Genomic DNA, 12,588 nt, shown 5'->3' with positions numbered 1-12,588 from the left:
TTTAACACTAATAACAGTACAAGTCACTAACTTGTTTTAATATTAATGTATATGTAACTCTAATATGTGATTACTTTTTGATTTAAAACCATAAATTCATCTTAAGGTTGAGGGCATGCACCCTAATATGCACAAATTATTATTACACACAGTTTATTACAAAATCATTTAAGTTACTGTTATGTATCAATATCCACCCCACTTTACAACAAGAAAATGTATGAAATTCAGAATGTGTACATGGATGAAAATAAAGTAAGCAAGTGCAAAGTTGTGATATACATCCTGGAAACTATGCGAATTTAGTGCTCATCAGAATGTAAGGCGAAGAGTTTTCCATATAATAGCAAAAGTGAACTATGCATTGTGCAAGCATTCCTTGTATGTTTATTGTAATGCAGGCAATGTAATGTTCCAAGACAGGAATGAGTTTCATGAGATACTCAATGAAGCAGATTTGCCTGTTTACATGGGCAAAATGGAAGTTGACAAACAGTGACAAGAATGGCACCAAACTTACTTTTACTTTTGAATTCAGCCAATATTATGGTTTAAACCGCTAGAGTTCAAGGCTAGTACAGTGGTAACTCAGACTGATACCTAGATCCTGATCCTGCCAGGAGCATCCTGAGGGCAGATCCTGGACTTGCATGGAGCTCTGTTGAAGACATTGGGGCTCCATGCAGGTATAAGGGTCCATCCATTCAGCTCTCTGCCTGAACAGAGTTATAGACTATCTTCCAAACCATCCTTTATCATATTCAGTTTGAACAAACTGAGAGGCAACACATATGTATGTACCCATGAACTAACTTAGCCCTGTGTTCTGAGTTGGTTGTTGGGCAAGCCAAGATAAATTTGGGTTATATTGACATGGGTTTTCAAACTGAGGACAGTTTAAAGGTGGTTAGAGCAAAACAGAGTTGTAAAATGGTGACTGGCTATTGAAGATTGGATCAAGCTAGTAGAAGAGTGTTCAAAATTAGTGTTCTAGCTTGTTACAGGTTGACTGGCCCTTTTAAGGAGATATGGGAGCCAGCTATGGTTGCCAACCCTCCCAGTTTCACCGGGAGTCTCCTGGAATCAGGCTCTATCTCCCAGAGGCTACTGAAGCCAAACTGGGAGATTTTACGCTGAAAAAAGTCTGGTGGCACAGCGGGGCTAAAGCAGGCTCCCTGCCTGCCCTAGCTCCATGCTGCTCCTGGAAGCAGCCGGCATGTCCCTGCGGCCTCTGGGGAGGACAGGGGGTCTGCGCGTGCTGCCCCCACCCCGAGTGCTGACTCCACAGCTCCTATTGGCCAGGAACTGCGGCCAATAGGAGCTGTGGGGACGGTGCCTGAAGGCAGGGGCAGCATGTGGAGTCCCCTTCCCCCAAGGGGCTGCAGGGATGTGCTGGCTGCTTCTGGGAGCAGCACGGAGCTAGGGCTGGCAGGGAGCCTGCCTTAGCCCCGCTGCGCCGCTGACAGAGAGCCACCCGAGGTAAGCGCCGCCTGGCCAGAGCTCACATGCCTCTCTCCCTCCTACACTCCAAATCCTTTCCCCAGCCCTGAGCCCCCTCCTGGAGCCAGCACCCCGAAACTCCTCCTGCACACTGCACCCCAACACCCTGCCCCAGCCCTGAGCCCCATCCTTCACCCAAACTCCCTGCCAGAGCCTGCACCCCCTCCTGTACCAGCCCCCTGCCCCAGCCCGGAGCCCCCTCCTGCACCCAAACTCCCTCTCAGAGCCTGCATCCCACACTCCCTCCCATACCCCAATCCCCTGTCCCAGCCCTGAGCCCACACCCCACACCCACTCCTGCACTGCAACCCCCTGCCCCAGCCCTGAGCCCCCTCCTGGAGCTAGCATCCCAAACCCCCTCCTGAACCTCAATCCCCTGCCCCATCTCTGAGCCCCCTCCTGCACCCAAACTCCCTCCCAGAGCCTGCACCCCCTCCTGCACCAGAGCCCCTTGCGCCAGCCCAGAGCCCCCTCCTGCACCCAAACTCTCTCCCAGAGCCTGCACCCCTCACCCCCTCCCGTACCCCAATCTCCTGCCCCAGCCCTGAGCCCCCTCCTGGGGCCCACTCCCCATACCCACTCCCGCACCGCAACCCCCTGCCCTAGCCCTGAGCCCTCTCCATCACCCAAACTCCCTCCCAGAGCTTGCACCCTACACCCCCTCCTGCACCCCAATCCCCTGTCCCAGCCTGGTGAAAGTGAGTGAGGGTGGGGGAGAGCAAGTGATGGAGAGAGGGGGGATGCAGTGAGCAGAGCAGGCCTCAGAGAAGGGGCAGGGCAGGGGTGGGGCAGAGGGCGGGGCAAGGGTGTTTGGGTTTGTGTGATTAGACAGTTGGCAACCCTAGGGCCAGCCCTACTTGTGCCATAATTAATCAGCTGATTCCCAGCCTGAGGGGGTAGAACTAAGAGGGTCAGTTCAAAGGCAACGCATAGCGAGGGTATGCAGGGTCAAGTGTCCCTCCCCAGATTGGCCTGCCTGGTAGGGAGAGGGGCTCTGTCCTTCTCTCCCTGGGTCTCCACCCCTACACATTCAGCTGCTCTCCCTGGCAGCCTGGTGAGGAGTGGGACAGAGCCGCTTATGTCTGAGAGAGCCTGGCTGGGAGGCAGTGGTGGTACATTCCCTGCCCAGGCTTAGCTGCCGGGGACAGGGGTCGAGCACACCTGGGGGAAGGAAAGGGGGACTCAAGCTTGCTTCGCTGAGGGCTTTGCACTTCACTGATGAGGCTGCTGCAGATTGACCTGGCAAACTCCGCATCTGGTAAGAAGAAGATGACCTGGGTGTGTGGAATTTATTAAGGAGCCCTGTTGAAGAGGGAAATTGAGGCAGGCTACTGGCCAACCTGACCATGTGGGAACATTTGGGAGGTGACCTACCCCGTTACGTAACCCTATACTCCTAGCTATGCTATTACTAACCCCAGCAGTTAAAAAATCATTAGATTTATTTTTAATCATAAATTTTGGTTCCTTTTAATCTGCCTTCTGGTTTCTGAGCTTGCAAGATACATGCAGATCCCATTTTCAAGCTTTTCTGCTCATCCGGGGCTAGGGGGCAGGGAAGCAAGAAACTTATTTTAAAAACCTAAAATTTTCACTTAATCACAGGACTCCAGGAGCTGAGGCTTCTGGAAAATCACTAAATAGCCTGAGGCTCATAATACAATCCTGGGAGTGGGAAACAGGGTAGCTGGGCTAGACTACGGCTCTTGGGACATTGCTGGGACCTAAGAGCGTAACTGCAGGAACAGAGTCGTAGGCACAAGCCTGTGGTACCCAGGCCTTCCCCCAGGCCAGCTTTAGGAAGCCACCCACAGTGCTCTGCAGTGCTCCCGCCTACCACTCACCTGATGCTGGAATGTACCATCTCACCCAAGCTGCAGGGAGCGAGGGAGGGTAAGTTCTCCCTTGGCTATAACAATAAAGAATCTGTTCCCCATAAGCAGGGAAGGTATATGGGATGTGGCTGAGTGGAGGCACCTGGCTCCCTCATTCCCTGTGGTGATGCCTCCTTCACTAACTGAGCCTGGCTGGGAAACCCACAAATGCTTATTTGTTTGAACAGAGACTGGATTGGAGAGGGCACCCGGGCACTCAGCCTGAAGAATGCCGACTCTCAATTGGACTGCCCCAGGGACCCAAACAAGAACTGTTATTGCACATTTTGAGCTGTCGCTGTGTAAGCACTTGAGGCCCAATCACCACACTGCTGCAGCCTGTGTGACATCCTCAGGGCCATACAAGCAGTATATATATTGTGTGGATGCAGCCCACATAACACACAGAGAGCTGCACATACAGCCCACAACAGTAAATAAGTTGAGAACCACTGACCTAGGGTATTTGCAACCTTTCCCCTTCCTGCCAGCCCTAGTAAAAACCTTTCCCTTAGCCATGTGTTTGAGCAGTTATTGGGACCCACTAGGGCTAGCACCTACAAGAGCTAGCTGCTGATGCACCAACAAAGCTTGCATTCAAGATGCAGTACATCAGACACGCGAGAGGCACCCTAGAGGGTTGAGGTAGAGAGTAACCCCGATAATTACCCCACAGAGATGGGGAAGATTCCAGGCTCCTCCCCCATAGCCACTGTCTGCCCAGGGCAAGGACCTGCCTAAAGAGCACAGCTGGAGTGGGAGCTGCACCCAGATATTTCTCCCCACCTGTGTGCTCAGGATGCTCCTGTGTGCAAGAGTAGGTGCTCTTGCTGCCCCTCTGGGGGTGAAGTCTGTCCCATAGCTCCAGCCCTGCAGGGATGGGGGGAGAAAAACAGGGTCAATAAATTCTCCTTTTCTAAACAGGAATTGGGATGTGATGCGTTATATAATGTGCATGTTGGAATTCTGTATTTGTACAGTATGGTAGCTTGATTCATTACTGTGGTTTTTATTTTTCTTGCCATATAAGGTGTTGCTGATCCCACACCATTTCACGTTCAAGCAGAGGTAACACTAAAAACTAACTTTTTTGCAGGCAGAGAGATGGTCTGCAATGAATTATTACCACTCACAAAACCACATGGTTAACTCAACTCATAATATTGTGACAATCTCTTCCACACTGAGGTGAGGTACTAGATCACTGCAGTGTATTTCACGATCTCATTTTGTAAACTGAGGAGATTTTATTACTGTAAATATAAGCTCATACACAGCTTCATCACCAGTAGACTCACTTTCCTAAAATTACTCACATTTTCTATCACTGGTTCAGTTCCACCAGTAGAAGCACTAGCATAATCAAGGTGCAGCACCCAGCAGCATTTTAAGCACCGTGTTGTCTAGACCTGTTTGCGGCCGGCATAAGCTATCATGGTGGAAACACCAATGAAGATGCACTGGTAGCAACAACTGTAGGAAACTAAGAAAAAAGTGTACTATAGACAGAGCCTTACAGAGAGGATAAGTAAAAATATGTAGATGGGGGACTGGGGAATCTGAACTTTTGATCTGAAAAAGGCTTGATGTAAAAATACTTAATAAGGACACATGGTAATGGTGTATTAATAAGGACACATGGTATTTAATTTTGCAATTAAACTGTTAGGCATCACGAGTGGATTGCCAACAATATAAAATGTTATGTTTATTACAACGTTGGTCTGAGTAACACAGATTAGTGAGTTAAGAAATGTGTTTTCTTTTCAGTGCACATGTATAACTCCAATTCAGGTTAATGGGAGTTAAATTCATGCAGTGACAAAATATACCCTGAAGCACTGAATAATTAATTTTATTGTGTTGAATAAATGTTTTTAAATGCATAAATAAATACAAATTAAGATCCCCTCCAGTAACATGAACTCCACAAACCATTAAACAGCTCTTCTCAGAAATTTTGCTATTTTGTATTATGATCTATGGATCATAAGGGAATCTCACATTTTTATTGGGATCATTTTCCACTGTAAGAAATTAAGCTATTGAAACTAACAAACTCTTAGGGTATGTCTACACTACGAAATTAGGTCGAATTTATAGAAGTCGGTTTTTTAGAAATCGGTTTTATATATTCGAGTGTGTGTGTCCCCACAGAAAATGCTCTAAGTGCATTAAGTGCATTAACTCGGCGGAGCGCTTCCACAGTACCGAGGCTAGAGTCGACTTCCGGAGCGTTGCACTGTGGGTAGCTATCCCACAGTTCCCGCAGTCTCCGCTGCCCATTGGAATTCTGGGTTGAGATCCCAATGCCTGATGGGGCTAAAACATTGTCGCGGGTGGTTCTGGGTACATATCGTCAGGCCCCCATTCCCTCCCTCCCTCCGTGAAAGCAAGGGCAGACAATCATTTCGCGCCTTTTTTCCTGAGTTACCTGTGCAGACGCCATACCACTGCAAGCATGGAGCCCGCTCAGGTAACCGTCACCCTATGTCTCCTGGGTGCTGGCAGACGCGGTACGGCATTGCTACACAGTAGCAGCAACCCCTTGCCTTGTGGCAGCAGACGGTACAGTACGACTGGTAGCCGTCATCGTCATGTCCGAGGTGCTCCTGGTCGCCTCTGTGAGGTCGATCAGGAGCGCCTGGGCAGACATGGGCGCAGGGACTAAATTTGGAGTGACTTGACCAGGTCATTCTCTTTAGTCCTGCAGTCAGTCCTATTGAACCGTCTTATGGTGAGCGGGCAGGCGATACGGACTGCTAGCAGTCGTACTGTACCATCTTCTGCCAGGCAGGCAAGAGATGAGGATTGCTAGTAGTCGTATTGTACCATCTTCTGCCGAGCAGCCATGAGATGTGGATGGCATGCAGTCCTTCTGCACCGTCTGCTGCCAGCCAAAGATGTAAAAGATAGATGGAGTGGGTCAAAACAAGAAATAGACCAGATTTGTTTTGTACTCATTTGCCTCCTCCCCTGTCTAGGGGACTCATTCCTCTAGGTCACACTGCAGTCACTCACAGAGAAGGTGCAGCGAGGTAAATCTAGCCATGTATCAATCAGAGGCCAGGCTAACCTCCTTGTTCCAATAAGAACGATAACTTAGGTGCACCATTTCTTATTGGAACCCTCCGTGAAGTCCTGCCTGAAATACTCCTTGATGTAAAGACACCCACTTTGTTGATTTTAGCTCCCTGAAGCCAACCCTGAAAGCCGTGTCGTCAGTCGCCCCTCCCTCTGTCAGAGCAACGGCAGACAATCGTTCCGCGCCTTTTTTCTGTGCGGACGCCATACCAAGGCAAGCATGGAGGCCGCTCAGCTCACTTTGGCAATTAGGAGCACATTAAACACCACACGCATTATCCAGCAGTATATGCAGCACCAGAACCTGGCAAAGCGATACCGGGCGAGGAGGCAACGTCAGCGCGGTCACGTGAGTGATCAGGACATGGACACAGATTTCTCTGAAAGCATGGGCCCTGACAATGCATGCATCATGGTGCTAATGGGGCAGGTTCATGCTGTGGAACGCCGATTCTGGGCTCGGGAAACAAGCACAGACTGGTGGGACCGCATAGTGTTGCAGGTCTGGGACGATTCCCAGTGGCTGCGAAACTTTCGCATGCGTAAGGGCACTTTCATGGAACTTTGTGACTTGCTTTCCCCTGCCCTGAGGCGCATGAATACCAAGATGAGAGCAGCCCTCACAGTTGAGAAGCGAGTGGCGATAGCCCTGTGGAAGCTTGCAACGCCAGACAGCTACCGGTCAGTTGGGAATCAATTTGGAGTGGGCAAATCTACTGTGGGGGCTGCTGTGATGCAAGTAGCCCACGCAATCAAAGATCTGCTGATATCAAGGGTAGTGACCCTGGGAAATGTGCAGGTCATAGTGGATGGCTTTGCTGCAATGGGATTCCCTAACTGTGGTGGGGCTATAGACGGACCCCATATCCCTATCTTGGCACCGGAGCACCAAGCCGCCGAGTACATAAACCGCAAGGGGTACTTTTCGATAGTGCTGCACGCTCTGGTGGATCACAAGGGACGTTTCACCAACATCAACGTGGGATGGCCGGGAAAGGTGCATGATGCTCACATCTTCAGGAACTCTGGTCTGTTTCAAAAGCTGCAGGAAGGGACTTTATTCCCAGACCAGAAAATAACTGTTGGGGATGTTGAAATGCCTATATGTATCCTTGGGGACCCAGCCTACCCCTTAATGCCATGGCTCATGAAGCCGTACACAGGCAGCCTGGACAGTAGTCAGGAGCTGTTCAACTACAGGCTGAGCAAGTGCAGAATGGTGGTAGAATGTGCATTTGGACGTTTAAAGGTGCGCTGGCGCAGTTTACTGACTCGCTTAGACCTCAGCGAAACCAATATTCCCACTGTTATTACTGCTTGCTGTGTGCTCCAAAATATCTGTGAGAGTAAGGGGGAGACGTTTATGGCGGGGTGGGAGGTTGAGGCAAATCGCCTGGCTGCTGGTTACGCGCAGCCAGACACCAGGGCGGTTAGAAGAGCACAGGAGGACGCGGTACACATCAGAGAAGCTTTGAAAACCAGTTTCATGACTGGCCAGGCTACGGTGTGAAAGTTCTGTTTGTTTCTCCTTGATGAAACCCCCTGCCCCTTGGTTCACTCTACTTCCCTGTAAGCTAATCACCCGCCCCTCCTCCCTTCAATCACCGCTTGCAGAGGCAATAAAGTCATTGTTGCTTCACATTCATGCATTCTTTATTCATTCATCACACAAATAGGGGGATGACTACCAAGGTAGTCCAAGAGGGGTGGTGGAGGAGGGAAGGAAAATGCCACACAGCACTTTAAGCACAGCACTTTAAAAGTTTACAACTTTAAAATTTATTGAATGACAGCCTTCTTTTTTTTGGGCAATCCTCTGTGGTGGAGTGGCTGGTTGGCCGGAGGCCCCCCCACCGCGTTCTTGGGCGTCTGAGTGTGGAGGCTATGGAACTTGGGGAAGAGGGCGGTTGGTTACAAAAGGGCAGCAGTGGCAGTCTGTGCTCCAGCTGCCTTTGCTGCAGCTCAACCATACACTGGAGCATACTGGTTTGGTCCTGCAGCAGCCTCAGCATTGAATCCTGCCTCCTCTCATCACGCTGCCGCCACATTTGAGCTTCAGCCCTGTCTTCAGCCCGCCACTTACTCTCTTCAGCCCGCCACTTACTCTCTTCAGCCCGCCACCTCTTCTCCCGGTCATTTTGTGCTTTCCTGCACTCTGACATTATTTGCCTCCACGCATTCGTCTGTGCTCTGTCAGTGTGGGAGGACAGCATGAGCTCGGAGAACATTTCATCGCGAGTGCGTTTTTTTTTCTTTCTAAGCTTCACTAGCCTCTGGGAAAGAGAAGATCCTGTGATCATTGAAACACATGCAGCTGGTGGAGAAAAAAAAAGGGACAGCGGTATTTAAAAAGACACATTTTATAAAACAGTGGCTACACTCTTTCAGGGTAAATCTTGCTGTTAACATTACATACATAGCACATGTGCTTTCGTTACAAGGTCGCATTTTGCCTCCTCCCACCGCGTGACTACCCCCTCAACCTTCCCCCCTCCCTGTGGCTAACAGCGGGGAACATTTCTGTTTAGCCACAGGCAAACAGCCCAGCAGGAATGGGCTCCTCTGAGTGTCCCCTGAAGAAAAGCACTCTATTTCAACCAGGTGACCATGAATTATATCTCACTCTCCTGAGGATAACACAGAGAGATAAAGAACGGATGTTGTTTGAATGCCAGCAAACATACACTGCAATGCTTTGTTCTACAATGATTCCCGAGTACGTGTTACTGGCCTGGAGTGGTAAAGTGTCCTACCATGAAGGATGCAATAAGGCTGCCCTCCCCAGAAACCTTTTGCAAAGGCTTTAGGACTACATCTAGGAGAACCACAAATGCCAGGGCAAAGTAATCCTTTCACATGCTTGCTTTTAAACCATGTATAGTATTTTAAAAGGTACACTCACCAGAAGTCCCTTCTCCGCCTGCTGGGTCCAGGAGGCAGCCTTGGGTGGGTTCGGGGGGTACTGGCTCCAGGTCTAGGGTGAGAAACAGTTCCTGGCTGTCGGGAAAACCGGTTTCTCCGCTTGCTTGCTGTGAGCTATCTACAACCTCCTCATCATCGTCATCTTCTTCGTCCCCAAAACCTGCTTCCGTATTGCCTCCATCTCCATTGAAGGAGTCAAACAACACGGCTGGGGTAGTGGTGGCTGAACCCCCTAAAATGGCATGCAGCTCATCATAAAAGCGGCATGTTTGGGGCTCTGACCCAGAGTGGCTGTTCGCCTCTCTGGTTTTCTGGTAGGCTTGCCTCAGCTCCTTCAGTTTCACGCGGCACTGCTTCGGGTCCCTGTTATGGCCTCTGTCCTTCATGCCCTGGGAGATTTTCACAAAGGTTTTGGCATTTCGAAAACTGGAACGGAGTTCTGATAGCACGGATTCCTCTCCCCAAACAGCGATCAGATCCCGTACCTCCGTTCGGTCCATGCTGGAGCTCTTTTGCGATTCTGGGACTCCATCGTGGTCACCTCTGCTGATGAGCTCTGCATGGTCACCTGCAGCTTGCCACGCTGGCCAAACAGGAAATGAGATTCAAAAGTTCCCGGTTCTTTTCCTGTCTACCTGGCCAGTGCATCTGAGTTGAGAGTGCTGTCCAGAGCGGTCATAATGGAGCACTCTGGGATAGCTCCCGGAGGCCAATACCATCGAATTGTGTCCACTGTACCCCAAATTCGAGCCGGCAACGTCGATTTAAGCACTAATCCACTTGTCAGGAGTGGAGTAAGGAAATCGATTTTAAGAGCCCTTTAAGTCGAAATAAAGGGCTTCATTGTGTGGACGGGTGCAGGTTTACATCGATTTAACGCTGCTAAATTCGACCTAACGTCCTAGTGTAGACCAGGGCTTAGAAATACAGGCCCAGATCCTCTGGTGTGGCTGGTTTTACAATTTGCTGACAACAGATTTTGGTGCTAAAGCTAGCATAGGGAGTCTTCTAGTGGTTTCATGCCAGTATTGCAGCTCTCACACCAAACTCCTCCTTTTCAGCCAGCAAGGTCCCTACTTCCTGCTGATCACTGGGGGTGTAACTTACAGGAATCCTGTAGGCTGCCCCAAGTTTCACCAGAGGGCTGGACCATTATCAGGTCAGGCTCATGTTCAGAAGAGATCAAAGTTCAGTTTTGTACTTCCCTCTTGAAATGTGCACTCCTTGGCTGTAGCTGAAGCTCTGGGCCATAGTCTTCATCGACTCTTAGAAATGTAAAGCCAGAAGGGAACTTGAGAGGTCATCTAGCCCGTCACCCCATGATAAGGCAGCACCTAGTATACCTAGCCCATCTCTGACAGGTGGTTGTCCAACCTGTTCTTAAAAACCCCCAGTGATGGGGATTTCACAACCTTCGTTGGAAGCCTGTTCCAATACTTAACTATCATTATAATTAGAAAGTTTTTCCTAATATCTAACCTAAGTCCCCCTTGCTGCAGATTAAGCTGATTACTTCTTGTTCTACCTTCTGTGAACATAGAGAACAATTGATTACCATCCTCTGTAACAGCCTTCAACATATTTGAAGATTATTATCAGGTTCCCCCAACTTCTGGTAGTAAGAGTGTTTGAGCCACAGAGATCTTCTTCAGATCCATCATGACCTGAGAAAGAGCTCTGTGTGGCTTGAAAACTTGTCTCTCTCACCAACATACATTGGTCCAATAAAAGATGTTACCTCACCCACCTTGTCTCTAATATCCTGGGACCAACACAGCTACAACTCCCTTGCATATATCAGGTTCCCTTTCAGTCTTCCTTTCTCAAGACTAAACATGCCTGGTGTTTTAACCTTTCTTCATAGGTCAGGATTTCTAAAGCTTTTATTATTTTTATTGCTCGCCTCTGGACCCTCTCCAATTTGTCCACCTCTTTTTAAAAGTGTGGTGCCCTAAACTGGACACAGTACTCCAGCTGAGGCCTCACCAGTCTCAACAGAGCAGAATATTTACCTACTGTGTCTTAGATATGACACTCCTATTAATACTCTCCAGAATTATATTAGCCTTTTTCACAGCTGCATCACTTTGTTGACTCATTCAATTTGTGATCCACTATAACTATCAGAATTTTTTTGGCAGTATTGCCTAGCCAGTTATTCCCCATTCTGTAGTTGTGCATTTGATTTTTCCTTTAAAATGTAGTTTTGTACTTTAGTGAATTTAATTTTGTTGATTTCAGATCAATTCTTCAATTTATCAAGGTCTTTTTGAATTCTAATCCTGTCCTCCAAAGTGATTGCAAACCCTCTCCATTTGGTGTCATCTGCAAATTTATTCTTTAGAATCTTATTTGGTTTTATTTTTTATAATTAGGACCATTGTCCAGAAACTCTTCTATTTAACTTTTTGCAATGCTATTTCACTCTTTCATTTTAATGACAGATATGTTATTTGAAATCAATCATTTTTCTTTCTCCATTATTCTAAAATTATACAGTATTTTGTCAATAATTGAAATATGGTATTTTCCCTGTTATAACCAAAGGTGTAAACATATCAAATGTCATGGGTGTTTGGGCATTTGCAAGTTGCAGCCAAGATCAGCAGCAGAAATTTCACAGTGATACAATCATTAAGAAGCAGCTAGTGAAGCTTATGGAAAACATTTGTGAAAGATACCAAGAATGGAGTACATGAGAAGGAGGGCTGACCACATAGAGCCTACAGTATGTCTGAAATAGGAATTGTAGTATTGTCCAAGACTCAAACCAGGATGATGAATGAGAAAAAGAAATTTGACAGAATTCTTAGTTCTGACTGCCCCAGATGACTGAAGACTGACTTGGTAGGTCTGAATGCTCCTAAAACTCCAGATGAGGGAGCTCAGAATGCAGTATATTTAGCTGTTTTACCCTCTGATATTGATAGGCTCCATGGGCAGTTGATTAGTGAAAAAACAGTTCACATGTGGTGACTTTTTGTGTGTCATATGCATAAAAAAGTTAGATTATGAACTGGATTGTGGCCTAGGGTGGGTATGGAAGGGAGAGAACAAGGAGCTTCTTTATATCCTTTCCCTTCAAATTGCTCAGGGGCCAGGCACGTTGACATTGGGGATTGCAAGTACTATGCTAATCTATTTCCAACCCCAGCATCAGAATCTCCAAAGGCATTGTGGACCAGAGACTTTCCCCTTTGCACCAGCT

General features: G+C 48.2%; 1 protein-coding gene and 1 pseudogene across 1 annotated transcript in view; one reads left to right on the top strand and one right to left on the bottom strand.

The window, feature by feature from the left end:
• Positions 1-12,588, bottom strand: part of SETD4 (SET domain containing 4) — a 78,144-nt gene that overhangs the window by 62,798 nt on the left and 2,758 nt on the right. The gene's annotated exons all lie outside the window — the stretch shown is intronic.
• On the top strand, positions 2,719-12,356 carry LOC140905350 (carbonyl reductase [NADPH] 1-like; annotated as a pseudogene).

This window comes from Lepidochelys kempii, chromosome 1 (assembly GCF_965140265.1).
Source record: "Lepidochelys kempii isolate rLepKem1 chromosome 1, rLepKem1.hap2, whole genome shotgun sequence".
NCBI classification, from domain to species: domain Eukaryota; kingdom Metazoa; phylum Chordata; order Testudines; family Cheloniidae; genus Lepidochelys; species Lepidochelys kempii.
Note: the sequence above shows the minus strand (reverse complement) of the source record. Positions and strands in the feature narration are given on the sequence as shown.